The 6214-nt window shown below is 49.7% G+C and overlaps 1 long non-coding RNA gene across 1 annotated transcript; it reads left to right on the forward strand.

Annotated features, from left to right (window-relative positions):
- The first annotated feature begins 714 nt into the window (after positions 1-714).
- Positions 715-3642, forward strand: LOC132654327 (uncharacterized). Its single transcript, XR_009592015.1, has 2 exons — positions 715-1192; positions 3368-3642. It is a non-coding gene; the product is annotated as an uncharacterized LOC132654327 (long non-coding RNA).
- Positions 3643-6214: the final 2572 nt, after the last annotated feature.

Here is a 6214-nt window from a genome sequence, read left to right on the forward strand (position 1 = left end):
GGCCTCTTCCTCATGGCCTTCCCCTGAGGACTCGAGCCTCCTAACTCGGCTGCTCTAACAAGCAGAGCAGTAGAAGAGACTGAGCAGTGTCCTGAGGGCCAGCTCCTCCTCCCACCCAAGGACAGGGGGGTGGGGGTGGAGGGGGCTGACCCTGGTTCCTGTCCATGTGGCCGGCCCCTCATTCCCTGGTGTGCCGCACCATCCCAGCAGAGCGTTCTGGAGCGTCGCCCCCTTCCTCCAGCCGCCACACAGCCCTCACTGCTCTGAGTGGTTTTATCGCCCAAGTTCAGCAGCGCACAGAGAACAGGACAGGATGGATAAAGAGATGTGTTTGTCTGCAAATAAATAACTTCAAATCTCTAAAATCACGGAGGTCTTCTAAGCGACTTCTCAGGAGGTATGACTCCAATTTTGTTTTCATGTTGGTGTGAGAGAGAAAGACAGAGACAGAGAGAGACAGAGACAGAGATTTGTGTCCATGTCTGATGAGTGTGTGTACATGCAGGCGTGTGAACTCGTGCGTGCGTGGAGGCCACGGTTGATAACGTGTCTTCCACTATGCTTATGTTTGAGTCAGGGCCTCTCACTGCACAGAGCTCGCCAGCTGTCTGTCCAGCAATCTCCAAGCTTCCTCTCTCTCCTGCTACCCCGCCCCAACCCACCAGCATCGGGGACACAGACGTCAGCAAACACACCCAGCTCACCGGTGGGTCTGGGGCCCCGGTCTCAGGCGGCCACGAGCAGCACAGAGCGCCTGGGAATGTGGGAGCAGCACACACTTGGCAGACCCTCGCCTAGGTGGGCGAGCCCTCACCTGCCTTTCCCAGCGACCCCGTGACAGGGCTCGCGCCATCTGCCCCAGGAAGGCTTCACGCCCATGGGACGGCTTTGTTCGTGTTACCCGCTAAATGCAAGACTTCCAATCGAGGTGGCCGGGGTGGCTCTTCCGGCGGATGTGATGTCACTGCTTGGGGCAGCCAGACCTCGGCACCCGTGGCGCTAACTCCTGCTCCAACCAGCAAAAGTCAAGGTTGAGGCGGACTCACGAGGCTCCATCACGGTCCCCAGTTCCGCCAGCCAGCAGTGTGCAAGGGGGTAGCGCCGTGAAGGAGGCCACAGGAACGCTTTCAGAGGAGGGCGAGACAGGGTCTGCTTCTGCCACGGCTTGGCCGACAACCCCGTCTCTCTACAGGTAACACGGCGCGTTTCTCCACATCGAGTGACAAATCACAGGGGTAGCAGCTCACGCCAGCATCCGTGTGTCACCTCCAAGTTCTGTGCAACAGAACACGGGGTGTTGCTTCGTTCTCCGTGTCGAGTTGCAAAAAGCCAAAGCTAGAATGTTGGCTGAGTGCTCATGATGGGGGGGTCTGCATGTAAGTGGGGCAGAGTCGGCCTCTTCCTGAAGGACTGCTGTGGGCGTCTCCGTCAGTCTCCCGGCACGACCCTCACTCCCCACCAATAGCCGCCTCCTTCTTCAAACCAAAGACAGCACGAGAAATCTGCGTGTGTGTGTGTGTGTGTGTGCACGCGCTCTCGAGAGCATCCTACTGTATGCGTGTCACATGTGACGTGTGCGGTGCTATGGACCAATCAGAGCCTTGCACTCTTGCACTTCCTGGGCCCGCGCTTCTCCTTTGAGCCTCCTCCCCAGCCTCAATGCTTCTCACACCTGCTGGGGAGATAACTCAGTGGTGAAGAGCTTCCTGCTCCCCAGGCTGCCGGAGCTCAGTTCTCAGTGCTCACACTACCCATCTCACAAGTCCCTCAACTCCAGCTCTGGGCTCTGAGGCCCTCCTCTAGCCTCTCAGGGCACTGTACCACACACACACATACACACATGCACGCACACATACACACACAGTGTGCTTGCTGTGTAAGAAATAAATCTTAAAAGGAAAACTCTATCCTTGTACCCCAGTTTTTTTCTAAATTTTAAATATCCCACGTATCTTTCTTCATTGTTTTGTAAATAATTATTTATTAACAAATAATTTATTAGTCATAATATATCTATGTTACAATATAATGTAATAATATGCAATGTAATATATCATATAACATAAACAAAATATTTCTTAATAAATGACAATTTGTTAATTATTATTAGTAATTAATGGTGCAGCTTTTTTTGAGTCTTTGTCTTCATTCTAGAGACACGGCTGATGTGTTCACCCTTCTTGGAGCGTTAAGAGTATTTTGAGTTTGTGTAAATGTTCTTTAAAATTTCTTTCAGCTTCATTAACTTTATTCTGTGTGTGTGTGTTTTGCCGGCATATATGTAAGTGTGCCACACACATGCCCGGATCCGGTGAATTCCACACAAGGGCATCGGATCCCTTGGAACTGGAGTTAGGGATGGGTGTTTGCTGTTGAAGCCAGGTCCTCCGGAAGAGCAGCCCTTGCCTCTAACCACTGAGCCACCTCCCCAGCCCCTGAACAACCTCTCGTGAGTTTTCTTCCCTCTTCTCTCCTCACTCACTGAGATCTCTGCTTCCGGTTTAAGGAACTTCCACCGGTTCTGGGGAGCACAATCTGGTTCCCGGGGACTGTCCACTTCATAAACCAATTTCAGGAAACTGTTGTGCTGTATATTGAGTATGTGATTTTAATTTGAATTAATAATTGACACATTTAATCGGGCAGTAAAAAAAATTCTCCTCTGAATAAAAGGAGCATTGCTCTCTCCTGCTGGCTGAGCAGAAACACAAGCCCTTTGGACCTTCACAATTTCTTTGAAATGGGAGACTTTTATCAAAGCAGAAAACTATTTTAAAAAAACAAACTTTGATCACCTCCCCCTGAGGGGGAGGGCAGCCTTACCAGGCCACAGAAGATGACAATGCAGCCACTGCTGATGAGATCTGATAGACTAAGATCAGAAGGAAGGAGAGGAGGACCTCCCCTATCAGTGGACTTGGGGAGGGGCATGCATGAAGGAGGGGGAAGGAGTGTGGGATCCAGAGGGGAGGAGGGAGGGAATTATGGGGGGATACAAAGTGAATGAAGTATAATTAATAAAAATAAAAAAGGAAAGAACTATAAATTGAGGCATAATTTTATCCATGTTTTGGGGCAAAAGAATGTTTTTGTTTTTGTTTTGTTTTGTTTTTGTCACAGACTAAAATTGTTTTTTTCCTTCTTAACTGTTTGTGACTTAGTGTATGCTAAGAGCAGAGTTGTGTGCTGCGCCCACAGAGGCTGGAAGAGGGCGTTGGAGCTCTGGACAGGAGTCTGGGCGGTTGTGAGCCTCCCGGGGCGGGTGCTGGGAACTGAGCTCCTCGGGAGAAGCGGGATTGCTCCTCCCTGCTGAGCCATCTCTGTACCCCTTGCACAGATTTTAAGTGTTTTGTTTCTCCCTCCCCAGCGTTACCCTCCATCCCGGATGAAAAGTGCGAAGCTTTCGCGAGGCCAGAACTTCGGACAACGTCTCCAGGCTCAGGGCAATCAGCTGGTGTTCACCAACAAGTCATTCATTCGGACCTTTGCCTTGGACTCACCCTGCGAAGTCTCTGTGAAGTCCTTCCCCTCCATCTGGATTCCAGATCGAGCGCTGTGGCTAGAATTCTCGCTGACAGATGGCTCGCCCCAGCCTCTGGGTCTCCGGGGCCAGCCGCAGTGCTCAGGAGTGGGACAGCGCTGCGGGCCCCAGCAGGTGGGGAGCATGCGCAGAAGCTCAGCCTACACCCCGGAGGTCCGTGCCCAGCCCTAGGTATGGCCCAGGCCCTTCTCTGAGGTGACCAGCTTGGGGGAAAGCGCTTTCCGGTTTTCTTACCCGAAAAACCGCTCGTTGCCATCGTGTCTGCCTTGCGGGTTTTTTGTGAGCTCTAGAGCAGAGTCCCCTGAACTCTGGAGCAAGCCTTGACCCTCTGAGCCTCATGGCTCAGGCCGTGATGTTTATTCCTATTCTTCATGCTCTGAGCTGCTGTTTGCATTTCCACGGGCCTTTCTACTCCGCTTTCTTCTACTTCTGTAACTACTCCCATCACCCGGCCCTGCCCCGTGACTTCTACTACATCGGCCTGCATTCTTCTGTCTGGCAGAGCTAATACATTCCATATTCATGTGGGTGATACCATCCGTATGCTGTCTTGCAGATACATGTGCTAAAGGCATGCAAAACATATTTGTTAATTCATGAATCCGGTGATTGAGATGGTAGTGTTTGTTGCACAACCCAGAACGAATAGAAATCTGCCAACATTTAACTAAACATTAATGATGATTAAAAAAAGATTCACTAGACATGAATTACTGTGAACGAACGGCAAACACACAGAAAGCTCACATAAGGATAACTAGGGTTAGGATAGCTGTGCTGTTGTCTTCATGATAATGAAGATAATAAAGGCAATGCTTATGGCTACAGCAAACTTGTAAATCCTTTGTCAGTGCACACGCCTACGAGCCTCTGTCTCTCTGGGGCTGGAAAATACAGCAGCCCACAAAGGCCGTTAGGCACAGCCATGCACCAATGTTGTTTGCACAAAATCTTCTCTGGCGTTTAAAATTTTGTTGTACTCCTAAAGCCCTTACGGGTGTCAAGCCATACAGAAGAACATCAAAGAGAAAGGACACGGCGTTACCTGGTGTAAACAGACCTCTCCCTCACCGACCTCTGGGTGACTGGAAAGCCGGCTCGGTTCACCCCCAGCTTCAGGCGATCTGGGTTCATGTTGTGCGATTCTGCTGGCCCGGCGGCGTGTCTGGACTGAGAGACCCTACAGTAGCCAGGCTCCACTGTGGTGAGTCAGGGAGGCCCTTCCAGAGCAGACTGCGGGGACTCCAGCGGGCCGCGTGCTTTGTTGGAAAGCGGGGGCTGTGGAAGGAACAGGTCGTGGTGGCACGCCCTGGCCCCTGACTGTTACTCCTCCTGCTCCCTGGCAAACAGGAAGTGAGCAGCCGCCCTCTGCCACGAGTTTTCTGCCTCACCGAGGCTCTACAAGCAGGGGAGCGGGAAGAGCATGGAGAGATGCTGTGAGAACCATGAGCTTTATTCCTCGCAAATACTTTCCCTCTTGTACCCATCATGGTGACAGACATTCTACCACGTTTATGCCGGTGCTTTTATCCAAATACCATTACTACACTTTCCATTATGGAGACACCAAGACGGTGAGAGTTACCTGTGTGCTTCAGCCTCTAGTGTCTACACAGAACGGACTAGATGAAACAGAACCTCAGGTATAAAGGAGTGCACTGCAAACACACGCACACACACACACACACACGCACACACACACACACACGCTTTCTCTCTCTCCTTTCTTCTCTTTCTCTCTTTGTTTGATTGGTTTTTATTGTGCTTTGTTGGACAACAGAGAATAATGTCATCACTGTCCTTGATCATAGAGAGAGGGCAAGGAGAGACACAGCTGCAGCCAGGACTTGTCAAATAAATGGAAAAATTTGCCCTCATTCATCTCTTACAAGCCTCGCTTTAATAGGAATAGAAAGAAGCCATTGTTCTTTTGAGTCCCAGGAAGAATGAAAAAAAAAAGTCTGAAAAAAATGAGTTTTGTAAAGTCAAATTTAATTTCAGGAAATGCACTGGAAAATAGCTAAGATTCACCCTACTCTTCTCTTCTTTCATGCTGAAAAATGTTTATATCCTTTGCCCTTAACTTGGTTGAATAACACTGTTCTGTTGAAAAAATATGATAAACTAGGATAGAACCGAGAAATACAAACTGAGGCCTGTGGAGCATTTTTAGCCGGGAAGGAAACACTAGACAGAGCAAAAGACCCATGACCAGGCTATGTGGCTTCAGATCCTAGATCCAGCGCTTTCCAGCTGTGCAGCTTCAAGCAAGTTCCCTGATCTCTCTGTGCTTCAATTTCCTCAACTGAAAACTGAAAGATGATATTTAATATACTCAAAAGTATGCTAAAGACTACATCAGTTCATAAACTTAAAATGCTGGGTGGGCACCTTCCATACATTAGCCTTTATTTAAGTTGTTTGCTGTCACTTGAATCTCATTTCAAAATGATGTTCAATTTGATACAGTACTCGTTTCTGCTTAAGATGAATTGTGGGTCTGGGAGCTGTCTCAGTGCTTGAAATCCCTGCTGTCCTTGCAGGGGGACTGGATTTGATTCCCAGCACCCACATGGTGGCTCACAGCTGTCTGTTCCGGGAGACCCAGCGCCCTCTTCTGGCTCACATGGGCCCAGGCACACCCGTAAGCCAAACACTCACATACACAGAGTA

The sequence above is a fragment of the Meriones unguiculatus genome, chromosome 5, assembly GCF_030254825.1.
Source record: "Meriones unguiculatus strain TT.TT164.6M chromosome 5, Bangor_MerUng_6.1, whole genome shotgun sequence".
Lineage (NCBI taxonomy): Eukaryota > Metazoa > Chordata > Mammalia > Rodentia > Muridae > Meriones > Meriones unguiculatus.